Source organism: Cryptotermes secundus, unplaced genomic scaffold, assembly GCF_002891405.2.
Source record: "Cryptotermes secundus unplaced genomic scaffold, Csec_1.0 scaffold868, whole genome shotgun sequence".
NCBI classification, from domain to species: domain Eukaryota; kingdom Metazoa; phylum Arthropoda; class Insecta; order Blattodea; family Kalotermitidae; genus Cryptotermes; species Cryptotermes secundus.
Genome location: NW_019745096.1, coordinates 132,581 through 152,763, shown reverse-complemented (window position 1 = coordinate 152,763; position 20,183 = coordinate 132,581). Strand labels below are relative to the sequence as shown.

The window sequence follows — 20,183 nt, the reverse complement described above, 5'->3', positions numbered from 1 at the left end:
ATCAACCAGACGCCATGCCTCCTTTGATCTGCGCATGATATAGGGAGAAAAATCCCGACTTCTGGGATATAACGTCTTATTGTACTGTGAAAGTTAACCGACGTTTCGGAGGAACATGTCGCCCCATCTTCAGGGTCGCAGAGTAAGCTACGTAAGAGCAGAGCTGTGCAAGCTGGTTACTTGGTTAGCTTGATCTCTGACACTGAAAATGGAGATGATATGTTCCTCCGAAACGTCGGTTGACTTTAACCGGATTCAATGACGTTCCATCCCAGAAGCTAGAACCGCTGTGATGCCGTTAATTCGAATGTTACGTAAAAACTTTCGTTGCCTCTTGGAGAGGAGATAGACCTTTGTTGCAGTGACACCTTCTGGTTATGCTTTTAATGAATGAATTGAGGTTAGAGTCGGAAAGTGAGAAGAGACAAGAAACCCGAGCAATTGTCTCTAATAAAAATCTCTCTGAAAGTGAAGGAGCGCCGGTTTGCCAGCCACGAACTTCCTCCAGCCGAGATGTGACAGGCTCCATTCATAGTGACGAACTGCAGCGCACTGCGCACGCGTGGACTAGTGGCAGCGGACTCTCGTCACCCAATCTGACTACAGCAAAGTTGCTCCTTCATGAACCACGTCATGAAGAGTGGAGGTACAGCTCCACGTATTCTTAATATCGGCGCTATATCAAGGTGGCTGGACAGCTTCTAGCCCCGTCCGCCTTAACTCCGGGCAAAGAGATAGGAGACAGTAGTTTCTCGAGTCGGTCTGTACGTTATGTCTGTTTTGTTGTTTGTTTAACGACGATCCGATTGTTTCAGGTTACATCGCGTCGAATCTAAAGATGAGTAGTGAATGGGGAATTGGAAATTAATTTGGAAGGAAGTGGTCGTGGCTTATTTGAGGTACTATCCTGGAATTTCCCTTGATGGTTTGAGGAAAACTACGCAAAATTCAGCACATCTGCTTTCTCGGTAGAGATTCGAAACGAGAACCTCCAGAATACAAGTCAAGAGCGTTACCGCTATGCCAACCCGCTCGGTGAAATGCACTTGATAGGCTTGCAGTCTCGTTTAATATTATTATTGTTTTTATTATTATTATTATTTCATAATTGGACATCGGGCTTTTAAGTAAACACGTAGATATTATTATTATTATTATTATTATTACTGAGTAATAGTAGAATCCGGGATAGCTCAGTTGTCATACCAACGCCTACGGGCTGGATGGCCAAGGAACCGGGGTTCGATCCTGGTATGGACAAAATCCACAGCATTCAGACCGGATCAGACCCAGCCGCCTATACAATCGGTACTTGGAACGGATTCCCCTGGGATAAAACGGCCAGAGCGTGAAACTAACCATATGTCCATCTAGTGCAGACTTTAAGAATCCGTGGAACCATTCCTTCCACTCCCCTATACGTCTTCATAGCGTGGTGCGTAATTAAACTTAAAGAGATTTTTTCTTCTTCTTTTTTTTCGGTTAGGCTGAGACCTTGTTTCTTGAAGAAAAGGAAATGGCGGCCGACGCGTAAAGCTGACTTCACCGCCATCTGTGAGCCGATTGTCTGTAGAAAAAGTGGGAGCCTCGACGTCTCACAACCCTATGGGCCTCCACGGTCTGTTACAGGTTGGTGTATGATCTCGTAGAACTCTAATATTTGTCTCTTCTGCAATTCTTGATGACAATTTTACGTCTATTATTTTTATAATTATAATTACTGTACGCTGATGAGCGGCGCACTTTGCAGCTGGTCTGACCTGGACCCGAAGCTCGTGTCGTGCCCCCTGCGGGCACACCCCCGGGAGCCGCCAAACCCCCTCGTGACACGCGACGCCATATGCCACCCGGGTCTTGTCAAGCTGACACCAAGCCCTTCACTTTCTGATTGCCTCGTAACCGCTCCTGCCAGATCCTATCTTAATTGACTGAAAGCGAGTCATCTGCAGCTTCCAGAAGACGCGGTTTTCCTCAGCCACTGAGCAAACATATTCATTCCAACTAATATTATCTAGATTTTAACCTTAACACGTATAGTCCATCTACTCTATGAACCAGGCTACGTCACACTTTGTGTAGCCAACGTTACGGAACGAAAAACCCTGTGTATTGTCTGAATTTCCCGCCGAGCTTCCACAGAGCGTTACAGGGATAGCTTTACCTTTTACCTTACCTAGGGTTCGGAAGTTTTTAGAAATTTGTGAATAAATAATATGCGAAATAATTAAAAATGTGCTATTTTCGGATGGTTTAGAATATATTTGAAAGAAAGAGGTCGTTGGCTATTCGACATAATATCGCGGAAATTTTGGGAGATACTGAGAAAAACTTCGAAAGGTCTCTGTTATGACAGCAGCTGTCCCGGACTGGATTCAAACCGAGCACTTCCGCCTCCGGATATAAGTCAAGAGAGCTACCACTGCATCGAGCTGATCGTTAGAATGCATGGAGCTATACCTCCACTCATTCATATTCTTACAGGTATGATGCTGAATTAGGCGCAGGGACTGCTGTACCTGTACAGTCAGTACACGTGACTTGTGTCCTGCTGTTTTGTTTCGTAATGAAGTGGTTGCAAGTAATTGGGCCGACCGTGCCTTATTGCTTGTGTATAAACATGTACATGTAAGTTTTATAATAAATTAATCATAACGAAACGATTATTGATCGGAAGGTATAACAACGTTCATAATAACTTAATAGTTTAACCAATTAGAAACTTTTGTAATATTAAAAAAAAAGTTTGTCTGTAAGAAAAATAAGAGGCATGAATAACGCACATTTTGACAGGCTAATTCGAAAGTAGAAAACATGTATAGGATGCATCAAAAGCTTGGTTAACATACCCACTTTTGAATCAGGTGGTTCAATATGCATGTATCGGTTACTTATTTATCGACGTTGGCATTAGCTCAGGTTACTTAGTGTCGATTGATTTGGATCCAATTGAATAACGATTTGGAGAAAGAAGGAAAGAAGCGGTTTTGGCCCGATTTAAAGTACTATCCCAACCATCTCAGCTATGATAGTCGACGTTTCGGCCGAGATTCTAACAAGTGAGAAGCCTCGTTTTCATGAAGTGACTTTCTACAGGGTAAAGGGCGGTTAGTCGCTGGCTTCCCACCTCGGCGGCTCGGTTTCGAACTCGGGTCCGTTTATGTTGGATTTGTAGTGAACAAAGTGGCACTGGGGCAGGTTTTCTCCGAGTACTTCAGTTTCCCCTGCCAGTCTTCATTCCACCAGTTGCTCCACAATCATCATCATCTGTCATCTGGGGCTGGTACAATAGGCCAGAAGTGACCGCAGTAGCAAGTGGACTCAGTCTCATCTCATGAGGAGAGTACTTACTTACTTACTTACTTAATTACTTACTTACTTATTTACTTACTTATGGAGCTGAGCCCTTCTGGAGGAGAAGCCAATTCTGCAGCTACTTAAGAATTTCCCAGCATTTTATGGAACCCAAAGGTTCATTACCGTGTTCACAAGAGCCCTCCACTGGTCCCTATCCTGAGCCAGATCAATCCAATCCATATCATCCTATCCTATATCACTAAGATCCATTTTAATATTGTCCACCCACCTACGTCTTGGTCTTCCCAGTGGTCTCTTTCCTTCTTGTTTTCCCACCAATGTCCTATATGCATTCCTCTTCTCCCCCATTCGTGCTATATGCCCTGCCCACCTCATCTTCCTTGACTTGATCATTCTAATTATTCGTGAGAAGGGTAAAAAGGGAAAAAAAATACAGCTGAACCTTGGCACGGTGTAACGGAAGGTGTCAGTGACAGACGGCGGTTTGTTCATACATCTGTCGATGCTGTGACGGTCGTGTAGTACGCAAAGTCAGCTCGGTCGTGTCTCAGCCTGTTTTGTTGGCACGTCTAAATCACCGAGCGGGTCGGAAAACAAGGTGATTCTGCCTCGCGTTCCCTCACGCGCATGGCAATAACATCTTATTTGCAGCTTCAGTGGAACAGCATCTCGGAAGGAGCGGGTCCTCTTGAAGCCACATCTCCTTACCAAGCGGTAACTTTACGAATTTGTATTCAGGAGATCATCGCATCGAATCCCGCCGGACAAAAAAATAGCTCCGTGGCCTGTAGTCCGCAAGCGATCTATACCGACCGAGCGGCCGCCGCTTGTCGGTGAAGTTTAGTGCCAACTTTAGCTGTTAGGGGGTGTCGCGTGGTAAGCGCAACGAATCCCCAGGGTTCTTAATTTCGATTTTCTAGACCGGAGCCGCTATTTCCTTGAAGTAGCTCCTCAATTATCATCACGAGGCTGAGTGGACCCCGTTCCAGACCCACTACTTCTCAGAGAAAATCTAGTAGCGCCGGGAGTCGAACCCGGACCCGTGGATCTGTAGCCAGAAACGCTGACCACTAGACCACAGAGGCGGTTCTCCCACCTGACACCAGCTAAAAAAAATAAAATCTATCCCTGTAACAGGCCGTGAAGGCCCATAAGGTTGTGAGACATCGAGGCTCCCACATTTTCTAGATAATCGGCTCACAAATGGCGGTGATGTTGTCAGCCTTACGCGCTGGCCGCCCTTTACCCCCAGGAAGATCCTTGGTACTCATTTCTGTTAGAAAATGAGTCGACCCGCGGGTCATAATGCGGCTGGAAAAAACCCAGTGCCTTCATAAGGAATCGAACCGTGACCTTCCGGCTTGTAGCATAGTGCCTCAACCAACTGCGCTACCGCGTGCTCCCTGACTGAAATATTTTGCGGCTTCTCTCACTGGGATAGTATTTCGGTCAGGCTACGACCACTGCCTTGCCAGTATATCTCTCATCACTATATTGTTTACATACGTACAAAGTCCCACCAAAGTATATGCCTTCAGTGACTCCTGCAGGATGCAAAGTTGTTCCATTGGTTTTGGGTTATGTCAGTGGTCACAGTGAAAGAAGTGACTGCTATTGAACGAAACGGAGATGACGCGCCCTCAGTCTCATCACCATGACAACGCGAATGTGACTGTGTTTCAAAACATGTGAGGATTGTTGATATCGCGGCAATAAATAAGCTGCGTGGTAAACAAACTTGTTTTGTGCAGGCCAGACTCACCTCCAAACGAAGAAGAGAGATCTTAATGATCCTGGGGTTGAATACTTGGTGACAGGATGCTTTGTGCCTCAGTTCGGCCGTATTAGCTGAGGAACACTGAGTCTATCTATGTACGCGTATACATGTACAAGTCTGTAGGTGACATCACAAGAGAGTTTGGACTCAAATGTCTGTAGTTAGGCATTTTTCACGATTATTACGCAACAGTGGAAGGAAGGCGGGTAGCAGCTGGTTTCTCACTACTATTATCTGGGTTCAATCCCACGTCAGTTGATATGGGATTTGTGGTGGAGAAATTGGATCCAGGAGTGCTTTTGTCTCATTGGATTGGATGTACCATTCACGTCATCTGTCGTCCGGGCGTAGGCATTTCAGGGTTTTANTTTATTTTTTTGGGGGGGGGGGGGTGAAGCTGGAAATTTTGCGTATAGACTTCAGTTTAAACGTTTTAATAGCCTGAATGACTGTATTCATGATATAAGAACGTATTTTCCCCCAAATAACGTTAATTTTTGAAACTGAATATTTTGTAGAATTTTTATTTTGGGGTTTCCAGAATTTCAGGTGTTGAAGTGCCTGGCTTTTCTCTCCCCCTAGAAGCGTCCATGAATACGGGGCTGGTGTATTGAGCCGTTTATGGCTTAAGTACCAAGAGGTGTCGAGATAGGGCAGTCGGTATAGCGACTGACTATGGGCTGGACGATCAAGAGGTCGGAATTCGAGTCCCTGTACGGTCAAAAATTTTCTTTTCTTCACGGCGTCCAGACCCTGCTCAGGGGCCCACCCACTCCAGTGGGTACCTGAGGTTCTTACCCTGGGGTAAAGCGGCCGAGGCCTGAAACTAACCACTCAAATCCAGCTGGTTCCGAGATCAAGAAAACGTATGTCTGCAGATCCACTCCCCCATACGTTTTCATGGGGTCGTGTCTAATTAATTAAGCACAGGGACAAATTTTGCCACGAAGATGTGAGTGTTAGTGGGTTGGCAGTAAGCGAAGGTGAGAGTTCACCTCATGGAGAACAGCTCCCGGTACCCAACATATAGGAGGCTGGCTGGGCCCCAGAGCCGGTCTGGACGTTACAGAAGAGATATAAATCTATTCCCCCCGACGGGAATCGAATTCCAGTTCCTTTGCCGTCCAACCTGTGGCCTAGTCACTGTATTGACTCATCTGCAATTCAAAATGTAGGTACTTTCCTTATCTTGGAGAGAATTTTTTTACCATGTTGGCAGCATCGAATGTCGTCCACAGTGGAAGTGAGTCCTTCTTGAGAAGTGAGCAGTTTCTCAGCCACTCCAGAAATTCCCAGCACTTTACGGAACACAAATGTTCATTGCCGTGTTCACAAGAGACGTACTGCTGGTGAGGGGGGGAGGGTATCTGAGTGCTGTGTGGGAACCCTGCCTCTCTGTCACACTCACATTACTCGCGCTCCATCAGATCTCCTTGTTCACGGAAAGTCGGCAGTTACATCCACGTCAAGCGGAAGCAATCGCTGCGGTGCTCCAGTCCTGCGGGCCGTGAAGGCACCAACCTCTTGTACTGACTTCCACAATGGACCACCGCCTCACTTAAAATAGTTTACGATTCACGGCATCTGAATAAACCAATACCAACACATTTACTGTCGGGAGAGTGCGCCGTCAATAATAATAATAAAATAAAGCTATCCCTGTAACAGGAGCTTCATAACGCGTACTCTTCTCCAAGTATAATTAGGATGAGATAGGCAAGGCATGTAGCACAAATGGGGAAGAGGAGAAATGCATATAGATATTGTACTTCTTTTGGCTTACTTTGGACTTCACCCATCGTCTGGTATGTAAAAGACAAAAGATCACGACGTTTCGGAGACTGAATCTGTCTCCGAAACGTCGTGTTTTTTTTCCTTTTTGTCTTTTACATACCAGACGATGGGTGAAGTCCAAAATAAGCCAAAAGAAGTACAGTATACACCATCGTCAGAATCCTTTCAAGTCTACCATATAGATATTGTTGGGAAAGCCGGAAGAAAGGAGACCACTGGAAAGACCAAGGCGTATGTGGGTGGACAGTATTAAAATGGATCTCAGAGAGATGAAATGGGATGGTATGGTATGGATTAAATTGGTTTGGCTCAGGATACGGACCGCTGGAGGGCTCTTGTGAACATAGTAATGAACCATCGGGTTCCATAAAATGCTGGGAACTTCTTGAGTAGCTGCACAACTGGCGATTTCTCAAGAAGGGCTCAGCTCTACGAGTGAGTGAACCCAGTAACAGGCTGTGGAGGACCATAGGGTTGTGAGACGTTGAAGTTCCCATATTTTGTGGATAATCGGCTCACAGATGGCGATGAGGTTGTCAGCCTTACGCGCCAGCCGCCCTTTACGCCCCCTGGAACATTCCTGGTACTCATTTCTGTTATAGGCTGAGTCGACCCCAGGGCCATAGTGCGGCTGGAAGGATTAGGTCAATTGAAATATGCAATGACAACATCGGGAGTCGAATCCGCGACTTTTTCGGCTTCTAGCATCGTGCCTCAACGAACTAGACTACCGCGTGTTCCCACTAATATTTAGAGGATGTGTCTAAGGGTCACAAACCTCCAAACCAGTGGGCACCGGGGGCTTTTTCTGCGGGTGTAAAGCGGCCGGGTCGTGAAGTTAATCACTCACTTCCATCTAGTGTCGAAGTCAATAAAGGTGGAGCCATGCCTCCACTCTCCAATATGTCTTCATGGCATATTACGCATAAAGGAAATTTATCTTTTACCCGTAAAACGTGGTGCTGGATTTGAAGGTCACCCTTCCATGACTATGATGAGTGTTATCTTCCGGTGTGTGACGCCGTGTAGTCTGACAACACGATGTCACATTGCAGAAGAGAGAAAACGTTGACGAGTTGTCGAGTGGCTTTTGGGCCGGTCTCCACTCCATGTTATTACGAGTCCGCTGGAGACAGTTTTCCTTCAGTCACGTCCGCCTAAGACAAGTCTCAGCTGGCCGCCGCGTGTCTTGAGACGGCAATTGAAGTCACTGGGCGTCCGTATGACGCAGGCAGAGTGTTGATATAATAATGAGACAGGAATTGACCTGCGACCCCACAGGCCAACTGGGCAGCAAGGTCAGATGTTGTTACACGGACAATTGCATCCCACATGTTGACCCGAGGCCGCCCACAGATTGATAGACCTGGGCCCCGTCGCGGTTGCGGCCCTTGCAGGGGAAAGTTGGCGCAGGAGGTAGAAAGGAAAAAAAAATCAAAATTGTTCCTGTACTTAACTAAGCACCACAACATGCAGACTTATGGGCTAGTGGAAGTAGAGCTCCATTGTACTTTACCCCGGCATTAGATGGTGGTGAATAGTCGGCTTCACGTCCCGGCCGCTCTATCCCCGGGGAAAGACCCCGCAGTGCCCATTGTAACGGAGGGTGGGTGCGGCCCAGAGCCGGCTTGAACGCTGTGGAGATGAAAGAAATGTGCCTTGCCGGGAATCGAACTCCAGTCGTCCAACCCATAGCCCGTCCCTATACCAACTGAGCTACCCCGACTCCTAACATGTGAAGGTAAACGTAAGAATCCAAGTTGTCTCTGTACTTAATGAAGCACTTCTCCATGAAGATAAGGGGGAGTGGGGGTATAGCTCCAGCCTTCTTGACCCCGGCACTAGACGGAGCTGAGTGTTCAGCTTCACGGCCTTCCTGCTTTACCCCCGGGGAAAAAGCCCCCGGTACCCATTGGATAAGATAGAAAATGTCAATATTTTTTAAGTGTATAGCTTTCGGAGTGGGGTGGGGCCCCATATTTGTAGTTGGCCCGGGATGAATTTCGCCTCCCTCAGGCCCTAGTGGTAGGTACAGAGTGGCCCAGTAATTAGTTAATTTCTTGGTAAAATGAAATTTATATGCGTTAGATGTATATTTGTTGGCATGTACTGTCTTCGCTCGCTTGGAAACCGGGATCGTGGGTTCGAATCCCACTCAGGGCATGGATGTTTGTGTGTGAGCGTTTTTCTGTGTTTGTGTACAGGTAGAGGCCTTGCGACGAGCTGATCACCCGCCCAAGGAGTCCTACCGAATGTGTAAGATCTAGAAAAACCGAAGTGAACGGAGAAGTTCATGGAGGTAGGCCTAGGCTCACTGGGGCTGTAGTGCCAAGGAAAAAAAAAAACATGTATATTTGTTGCGCACTGAATTTACAAGAAGAAAATGTTCAAAATGAGATCGTCCGTGTTCAGTGCACTAATTGACTATCTGTCTATGGTCTACAGCCCTTTGACCTTGGCCGCTTTTTCAGTGTCGTAATCCTATACACAGTCGGTAGGACTCCTTGGACGGGGGATCAACCTGTCGCAAGGACGCTACCTACACACAGGACAGCACAGACACAGAATAAAGACACACAGACATTCATGCCTCTAGTGGGATTCGAACCCACGATAGTGTTCGAGCGGATGAAGACGGTTCATGCCTTAGACACCGCGGCCACTGTGATCAGTCTGCTAATTGATTGACATTTTTAAATCTGAACGTTTCTCTTTACACGAGAGAATATTTTGGGTTAACTGTATTTATGTCGCTCTGTATAGTAACCGGTCACGGTAGCTCAGCGGTCTGAGGCATGTACTGTCTTCCCTAGCTCGGAAGCCGGGACCGTGGGTTCGGATCTGTTTCCTGTGAGGTACGAACTGAATTCTTATATATTACTCTTATACACTGCCGGTTACAGTAGCCGCGCGGTCTAAGGCATGAAATGTCTTCGCTCGCTCGGAAGCCGGGATCGTGGGTTCGGCTCTGTTTCCTGTGAGGTACGGACTGAATTCTTATATATTATTCTTATACACTGCCGGTCACAGTAGCCGCGCGGTCTAAGGCATGAAATGTCTTCGCTCGCTTGGAAGCTGGGATCGTGGGTTCGAATCCCACACAAGGCATGGATGTGCATGTGTATGTGTTTATTCTGTGTTTGTGTTGTCCTGTGTTTAGGTAGAGACCTTGCGACGAGCTGATCACCCATCCAAGGAGTCCTACCGTCTGTAAGATGATCACGAAACTGAGAAATTAGCCCTATGCTCCGAAGTCGGAACGAGAGAGGGAAAGAGTTACTCAGTCGATACGGCGTTGTTAAATAAGCACCTGAATAAGGCCTGTACTGGTCTACCCTGTGAGCCTGCAGCGACTGCTGACGATCTATGCTAACCAATGCGTTCTGCTCCCTGTAAGGACCTACACTGGCCCCGGCATGCAGGGGGGGGGGTGTTTCCCGTTGTGACTCACCCAATTAAAGCAAACGGCGTGTTAATTGCACTGCTCTTCATTAGCATGTCCAACAGATGGCAGCACCCGACATATGTTAGTTAGGTAGGTAGGGGTATCAATATAACGCTTATGTCATTCACGGTGATCTAGGGGTTTCCAAACTTTTCAAATTGCGTCTGGCATCCCAAATTCAAAACTAAGAAGTGCTAGTAATACGGGATCGAGGCGAGCCTGGTATCTGCGTAGGCGCGGATTTCTGTGTTACTGTTCTGTCAGTAGTTGAAGCTATAAAGCGTTCAGTGATGGAGCGATAGATAAATAATGAATTAGTAAGGATTTGGAAGGCAACGCTCTAGTAATTACCTTGGTACAACAAATTCAAAGTGTATCAATCATTTAAGGGCACCAGTTCTTAAAGGTAAAGAAATTTGTTCGTGTGCCTAATTAATTAAGCACTGCGCGTATGGGGGAGTATGGAGTCCAGCTGGGTCCACTATGCATGCCGGCCACTGATTGGCCTGTTGTACCTGCCCCTCGCTCATTATGAGAGAGAATTTGGTGGAATGAAGATTGGCAGGGGAAACCGAAGTACTCGGAGAAAACCTGCCCCAGCGCCAATTTGTCGACCACAAATTGCACTTGACCAGACCCGGGCTCGAACCCGGGCCGCCGCGGTCGGAATGGATATACGGATCGACATTTTCTTGACCTCGGCACTAGTTGGAGGTGAGTGGTAAACTTCACGCCTTGGCTGCTTTACCCCCGGGGAAAGATCCCCCAGTAGCCATTGGATAGGAGGTTGAGTGGACCCCAGAGCCGGTCTGGACGACGTGAAGAGAATATTTGGGACCCTACCGGGACTCGAACTCTGACCCCTCGGTCGTTCATCCCGTAGTTAGTCGCTATACTGACTACGCTACCCCGACTCACCATTTTCTTGAAATTATTTAAATATCTCATTTTTTTCTTTTTATTGCTAGTGGGTTGGGACTAAGTCCCTTGTACTGCGGCCACTTCTGGCCTATTGTACCAGCCCCAGATGATAGGTGAGGGTGATTGTGGAGCAATTGGTGGAATGAAGATTGGCAGGGGAAATCTGCCCCAGCGCCACTTTGTCCACCACAAATCCACTTGACCAGACCCGGGATCGAACCTGGGCCACCGCGGTGGGAAACCAGCTACTAACCATTTGAGCTATGGCGCGGCCAAATATCTAAATAAGTTCTTTCCATTGATGAAAACAAAAGTGATTTTGGCTCGGAATTCTTGGCCTACACTTGGATCCCCTATATCCCCCTCCTCACACTGTCGCATTCTCTCCAGGCGAAGTACCGGGAGCTAAACCTCTAGAATAGGGTGCCATGTGTGGCCTCTGATGGCGTCCCACCCCTGATAGTGACATGTGTGGCGATATGATCTGAATTGTTGCAATTAGTGCATGTCGTGTTTTGTTATTGTTGTGTAATTGTCCGCAACATGACGCCTCTAAGCGTCGCTAGATAGCGCAGCGATTAGACAATTGAGAAGAGAATTTATCGCGGGAACATCTACACACGGACACATCTGACGCCCCTGCTTCTGTGTTACGTGCACAACAGAAGTGCCTTTGGGTGACTTGCAATTGACACCGCCCCATGAAGACGTATGGGGAGTGGAAGTATAGCTCCACTATTCTTGACTTTAGCATTAGATGAATGTTTGTGGTTAGCTTCACGTCCCGGCCGCTTTACCGTAGGCGAAACAGCCCGTGGTGTCCGTTGAATAGGAGGCTGAGTGGGCGTCAGAGCTGGCGTGGACGGTGTGGAGAACAGGAAAGTTTCTTGCCGCTTCCGAGAGTTGAACTCCGGCCTCCCTGCCCGTATCCAGTCACTATACTGACTAAGATATCTCAACGCCTTCCGGTACAGTGGAGAAGAGCCTGCAGCTGGCCCTATGATCGGGGGAATGACAACTGAACGTATCGACCAATCGTGTTCGTAATAGTACTCGAGCATGAAAGACCAAAAAGGAAGATCATTTGCCAGTAAGCTGACCGACAAGTAGGTTAGTGTTCCAAATACAAGAGAAAATTACGGAATAATGAAGAGTAATTTCCTGAACACAGTCGAAAATTACCGAAAAATCAGTAGTAGTTTCCCGAAAAGTCATGAAGATTACCAAACAATCAACAGTAGTTTCCGAAAAGACGCGAATATTACCAAACAATCAACAATAGTTGCCCGAACGCACTCGAAAATTACCAAACAATCAACAATAGTTGCCCGAAAGCACTCGAAAATTACCAAACAATCAACAGTAGTTGTCTGGAAGCACGCGAAGATTACCGAAAAATCAACAGTGGTTTTCCAAACTTACTTCTGTCTTATCGAACTATCAACAGTAGTTTTTCAAACATAAGAATATCATCGAACAATTAACAAAGATTTTCCGAAAACACGCGCAGATTTCCGAAGTATGTTACAGACGTGGATAGCTGGAGACAATATCACATACATAGAGAGATTAAAAAGGAAGGAATAACCCAACAGTAGCAGCATGACTGAAGCAGGACACAGGTTAACATCTAAGTATGTCTGTTTTGTTTCCATATGTTCATTACATGCTGTTAAAATCTAACGTCTTCTGGAATATGACGCCGTGTAGTCCGTTGAGAGCCCACTTCTCAACGAATTCAGGGCATTACAGGTTAACTTTCGACGGACTACACGGCGTCATATTACAGAAGATAGAACTCTTCATAACCGCCGGTGTCAGAACCTCAAAACCTACAAACTAAATATACACCCATGGATAACTTCTATTTTACTTTAATGTAGATATTATGTAGGAAACTTAAGGGAGCACGCGGTAGCGTAGTAAATTGAGGCAATATGCTACAAGCCGGAAGGTCGCGGGTTCCAGTCCCGATCAAGTGGACATTTCAGTTTACCTAACCCTTCCAGCCGCACTATGGCCCTGGGGTCGACTCAGCCTCTAACAGAAATGAGCACCAGGAATCTTCTTGGGGGGGTAAACGGCGGCCAGGGCGTAAGACTAACAACCTTACCGCCATCTGTGAGCCGATTGTTTAGAAATGTGGAACCTCAACATCTCACAAACCTATGGGCTACCATGACGTGTAACAAGGATTGGTTTTTATATGAAACATAAATCACGTCAAAGAACAAAATACTTTTCGATGTAGACCTACTCAGATCCATGTAGTGAATAATAATAATAATAATAATAATACCCATCTGCTTCCGTCGAAATTTATATGTGACCTGTCTTACTGTTTCGGAGAATTATTTTTAATGTTTCGCTATTCGGGACATTGACGTCAGTTTTCAGATCTTAAATTACCGTAATAATATAATTTCGATTGACGTTAAAGCGAACTGACGTCATGCAAGATGAGCCCGTAGCGATGTATTTAAGTCTCGAAAGTTCGATGTATTATCCTCTCTCTCTTGTAGATTCAGATATGTTTATATTTCTTAAAGTGATTCATATTAATAACATTTCTCATGTCATGAGCGCCGACCGCTACGCTACTCGAGTCTCTCTGATGAGTAAGATGGATTGAGCTGCCGCCAGACGATGAGGGATCGCCTCATTGTGCATTCAACGCTGGGTGTTCGTTCTGTTAACGGCCACTGAAGCCATCTGTCGCTAGGGGCTAGGCAACATGGCGCTCGGCGCTGACATTCTCTGCCTCTACACCCCCTTCTGGACCTCGGCCGCTTTTTAGTTTCTTAATCTATACGGGTCGGTAGGACTCCTTGGACGGGGGATCAGCCCGTCTCAAGGCCTCTACCTACACAGAACAACACAAACACAAAATAAATGCACATAGAAATCCATGCCCCCGATTGGGATTCGAACCCATGTTCTCATAGTTCAAGCGGGTGAAGACAGTTCATGCCTTAGAAAGGGCGGGTACGGTAGTCAGCAAGGACTACGGAAATATTACTAACTCCTTGAGAAGCCGCCAGTCGCTCACTCACTCAGTAAATTCCCAAAATTTTATGGGACCCGAATGTTCGTTACCGTGTCCACAAGATCCTTTCACTGGTCCATATCCTGAACCAGATTAATCCAGTTCATAACACCCTATCACAAGATCCATTTTAGTATTATGATCCCACCATGTCTGGGGCTTTCTAGTGGCCTCTTTCTTTCTGGCTTTCCCACCAATATTCTCTATGCATTCCTCTTCTCACCATTCGTGCTACATGCCCTGCTGACCTCATCCTCCTTGACTTGATCATTCTAATTATTCTTGGAGAAGACTACAAGTTACGAAGCTCTTCATTATGCAGTTTTCTCCAACCTCCTGTCACTTCATCTCTCTTCGGTCCAAATATTCTCCTCAGCACCCTCAGTCTGTGTTCCTCCCTTAATGTCAGAGACCAAGTTTCACACCCATGCAAGACTACAGACAGTGTTGTATAAAGCAAGTTAGGAAACGCTGGCATAGCAGAACAGTTGTGTCGTATTCACTTTTGATTACCACTAAACATTAATTCTTGAATGATAACTTTCATGATGTGTTATATGTAGTTTAAAAAATTATTGTTTCAAGTCAAAACACAAATTAATGCATTTTAAGTTCGATTTCCACTTTTTAACACTTTAAAGCCAAGTGGTCACTATATTCCCACTTGTTGTAAAAAAAGGTAACGGTATCACTGTAACAGGCCGTGGAGGCTCGTTAGGTTGTGAGACGTCGAGGCTTCCACATTTTCTAGACAATCGGCTCACAGATGGCGGTAAGATTGTCAGCCTCATGCGCCGGCCGCCCTTTACCCTTCACGAAGATTCCTGGTACTCATTTCTGTTAGAGGTTGAGTCGACTCCAGGACCATAGTGCATCTGGAAGGATTAGGTAAATTGAAAAATTCAGTGACCTCATCGGGACTCGAACCTGCGACCTTCCGCATTGTAGCATAGTGCTTCAACGAACTACGCTACCGCTTGCAAAAGGTAAAAAAAAAATAAACCTCTCTCTGTGCTTAATTAATTAAACACTAAGCTATTCGGTATAGTTCCCTTGCGGACTACAAGTCACGGAGTTTGTTTGTTTTGCTATGGATCATACCGGGGTGAGGAGGTATAATTGCACGCATTCTTGAGCTCGGCACTAGATGGAAATGAGTGGTCACCTTCACACCTCGGCCTACTTACCCCCAGGGAAAGAGACTCCGATACCCATGAGATAGTAGGCTGGGTGGATCACAGAAACCGGTCTGCACGCTGTGGCCCTGTCGGGAATCAAACCCTGGCCGTCCATCCCGTCGCTACCTTCTGCGCAGTGTAGTTGTGTGTTGCATATGGTAGCGAGGCAGGGGACTGCCGGAGGACGGTCTTCTCACAGACAAGGATCATGGCTGTTTACATAGACAATTTCCACTTAAATGTTTCGCAGTGAGACTGATAGGGGTCGACACTGTACAGGGATCTGCTCTCTACCTGCCGATATTATCTTCAAACGCGGGCCGCAATAAGCCGTCCCGGTCACCAGTAGTGGTGGTAATTGTTACCGCGCTAATGAGGACAGTCCCGCACACGTAAAGTGGAGCACTGTACCTAATAGGTTCTGCCTGGCGCCACCTTAGACACCAAGAGAGAGTCAGTACATAGGTCACAAATGGATATAAAACATGTGACATTCGAACCTGGATACAAATATTTATTTCTCGACCTATCGTCCACCAACACTGATACACTTGTACCATAGCTTTACCACTGCATAGAAGCCTTTTGAACTGTTGTCTCAGCCACTTCCGCACCTGGTCGGCATCTTCTGCGACTTTCGAACGTCCTTGAGAGAATTTCTCGACCCAGATGTGAACCGCTTTACGCGACAAACACTTCCCACCGTAAACAAGAACATTTCTTTATGAATATCCTTTGCATTGAGTCCTATTGTCCATAGAAAACGCACAACAGAACACAGCTCTTCGGTAATTTATTCCCGAAACACGGTCACCATTTTGACTACTCAAACCAAACTATGAACATGCGCATGCGCGTCTGCTACACAAACTGTCATGAAGCTGGACTGTGCTGCTACCTAGTGTAAGACATAGAAAACGTATTACATCCATTACAACCGTTTTACTCCCATTTGTGGCCTATTTACATGCTTACCTAAACACGTGAAATCAGCGAAAAGGCGAAGAGAAGGCTGTACTTGAGCTTACGTTAAGCACACCGCAACGGCGTACAGAGCACTGGAGACAAGGCTACACTCACTTCCAACATCGGCAGTAGATGGAGGTACGTGATTAGCCTCACGCCTCGGCCGCCTTTTCTAGAGGAAAGACTCACCGGTGCTCAATATATAGAGGCCGGGAGGGCCCCAGAGCTGTTCTGGGCGCTGTGGAGAAGAGAATAATCTCTTGCGGTGCCTGGAATCGAACCCGGAACCCTCCACCATTCAAGACATAACCTAGTCACAGGACTGACAAAGGTACCTGGACCCCTTGCCGGTTAGTAATCATGCAAAGCTCATGTCCCTGTGTCCCTATGTACTACACCGTAATGGCATATGGGAGAGTGGAGTTATGGCTCCACCTCTCTTAACCTTGAAGTTAGGTGATTTGTCGGCTTCACCTTCCGGCCGATTTGCTCTCGGGGAAGATCCCCGACAGGTATCTATTATAGAGGAGGTTGGATGGGCCCCAGTGGCGGTCTGAAGTCTGGGGAAGTGGAAAAGAGAAAAATCTCGCCCCTGTCGGGATTCGAACCTCGACCGTTCATCGCTTGTCCCGTCGCTATTTCCACTGAGCCATTCTTGGTCTTGTTATAATACCTATATATACTATTTTTCAGTTTTGACTTCTTTCCACCCGCAAATTAGGGGTGGGGGGTGGATGTGTCTTGGTTGCGCGAGTGTCCTACACACAGTAGAAGATTCGAAGATGCAGTGACTCCTAAATGAGTATCATGATCAATGGCTCAGTACTGCGAGTTGTCTGAAATAACATTTTTGGGGGACATGTACCCCATTACATGACATTTCTCTGCCATGAACAAATAAGGCACCATATTCCCATAGTTGTCCCTGTGCTTGACTAATTACGCACTACGCCATGAAGACGCATGGGGGAGTGGATGTATAAACCCATATTTTCTTGACCTCAGCACTAGTTGTAGGTGAGTTGGCAGCTTCACGCCCCATACGCTTTACCCCCGGGGAAAGAGCTCCCGGTACCCATCGGATAGGAGGCTGGCTGGGCCCCACAGCTGGTCTTGGCCACGTGGAGATGAGAAAATTCTTGACTCTACAAGGACTCGAATTCCGACCCCTCGGCCATCCAGCCCGTAGGCAGTCGCTATACCGACAGCTATTATATTTTAGTGTACGTGTTTGTGGGGCATCCTGTCACTCGCTAACGAATTCCGCCGTGCTCTGCGCCGGTTAATTCAGACTGACAAACTTCAGTGGCCAGTGGATGTCTCCATTGCGTACACTCGCCTCAGCTTGAACATCGACAGGAAAGCGCTCACTCCACTCTCTCAGAAGATGTGCCCTTTTGGCAGCTTATTGAACTTCATAGATTCTGTAACAGAGATGTTTAGACATCTACGCCAAGAAATTTCTCCGTAAGAAAACGCGGGATAAAGTAAAGTTGTTCCTGTGCTTAACTAAGCATGGGAGCACCCGGTAGCGTAGTTGGTTGAGGCACTATGCTACAAGCCGGAAAGTCGCGGGTTCTCATCCTGATGAGGTGGATAGTTTCAGTTTACCTAATCCTTCCAGCAGCACTGTGGCCCTGGGGTCGACTCAACCTCTAACAGAAATGAGTACCAGCAATCTTCGTGAAGGGTAAAGGGCGGCCGGCGCGTAAGACTGACAACCTCACTGCCATCTGTGAGCCGATTGTCTAGAAAATATGGGAGCCTCAACGTCTCACAAACCTATGGACCTCCACTGCCTGTTACAGGGATAGCTTTACGTTTTTTACCTTAACTAGGCATCACGCCATGAAGCAGTAGGGGGGAGTGGGTGCATAGATCCATGTATTCTTGATCTTAGCACTAACTGGAGTTGGAGTGTTCACCTTTATGCCCCGGCCATTTTCATTCATCAGTGATTCTACTATCCTTTGTTAGGCCTTGGCCATTTTTCAATTTCGTAATCCTATACACAGTCGGTAGGACTCCTTGTACGGGGGATCAGCCCGTCGCAAGACCAATACATACATATACATCCATTCCTCGACTAATATTCGAACCCATGATCCCAGCATTTGCCTGAAGGAACTACAGAAGATTTCAAGGTTATTCTTTTCCTGGCCAAGATTCGAACTAAGCACCTCTCGAGTGTTAACACTGCGCCAAACTCCTCGGTAAAATTAATCTTTATTCTATGTGGGCTTCCGAAGATGAAACATGTGGACGGACAGACGCGACGTAAGCATTCTGCGTCCTGACTCACGAGCACCTGGACTCCAACCTGGGACCTTGAGATCGCTGTTAGTTCCCAGCTGTGTTCAGTAGCGGATGACATCCGTGCAATAATCAAGCTGTCATATCTTCTCTTCATTCACGTCTTCTTCTTATCCCTTTCGCCCCTTTTCTTCCCTCCCCCCTTCCCTCCATCCCTTCATCAACTTGATTCCTTTTAATCTGTACACTCCCGCTCCTTTTGAAATTCCACGCATCCGGAGCGAATGGTTGCGGGCCTCTTGTGTTGTCGGCCTGCACCTCAGGATGCCTCACATCGTGTCTAGTCCACCCGGTATCGCGACTCGCAAAAAGAATATTCTCTTGTGTCTACTGGCCGTGGGTCACTGCATACAGAGCTTTGGTATTGTAACCTGAAGTTAAGAGGCAACTGGGAAGACCTAGTATTAGATGTTAGGATAATATGAAAGAAATATGGCCAAGCAAATTTAATTATTCCGTAAAGTATTAGATCTGTATTCATGAAATATCAACTTCGAAATTCTACTGAACTCAGCTTTATCATGGTCTTCCTCAGTCACTTAAAACGAACGCCAGGATAGTGTCTTAGAGTAGGCCACGCCTCATTTTTTGCATATCCTTTGGAATCCATTGTTCGTTTATAATATTACTCTCCACTGCCGTATTCGGTGCTACCGAGAAAAACCACGAATATTTGAATAATAGGAACATGATCGGAGAGTGTGCTTTGGATTCAGCTGGCCCAGGATAGGATCCGGTGGCGGGCTCTTATGAGCAAAGCAATGAACCTTCGGATTACGTAAAACGCTGGGGCGGCTTCTCAAGAATGACTATGCTCCATGGAGTTAGTTAGTTAGTTAGTTAGTTAGTTAGTTAGTTAGTTAGTGTGCGGAACATGAGAAAGTGACCATGTCTGGCAGTGTTTTACCTTTATCACATTCAGTCTTTATTAACCTACTTTCCTTATTTTGAAAACAATAAAAGTGAGCGCATGCAATCTCCATGCTGTCTGTCTGTGTATCCTCATTGACTTCCGAAGACCTAAACCAATCTTTATGGAACCCGGTATGTATATCATGGCGCCTGAGCCCATCTCAACGGCGTAATTCATAAATCCCTCTCATCAATCTGTGTGTCTGTACATGTATCCTCCGGCTGTTTCCAGGCAACGGTTTTGTAAAATTCATGATGTTGCTAGGCAACGGCTCGGTAAAAACGTTACCGTTGCAACGAATGCACATTCAATAATAGAACAATACTTGGACCCATCGTTTTCATATATATAGATTCGGGTACTGTTGACCTCGGCAGTAGTTGGTGAGTGGTCAGCTTCACGTTTCGGCCGCTTTACCCCAGGTAAAGAGCCCCCGGTACCCATTGGATAAGAGGTTGGGTGGACACCAGAGCTGGCCTGGACGACGCGGAGAAGAGCAGAACTCTTGCCCTTAC

At 46.6% G+C, this 20,183-nt stretch overlaps 1 protein-coding gene across 1 annotated transcript in view; it reads left to right on the top strand.

Moving 5' to 3' along the window:
• The window catches only part of LOC111874988 (methyltransferase-like protein 7A), a 211,416-nt gene that overhangs the window by 76,551 nt on the left and 114,682 nt on the right, over positions 1-20,183 (top strand). The window lies entirely within an intron of this gene.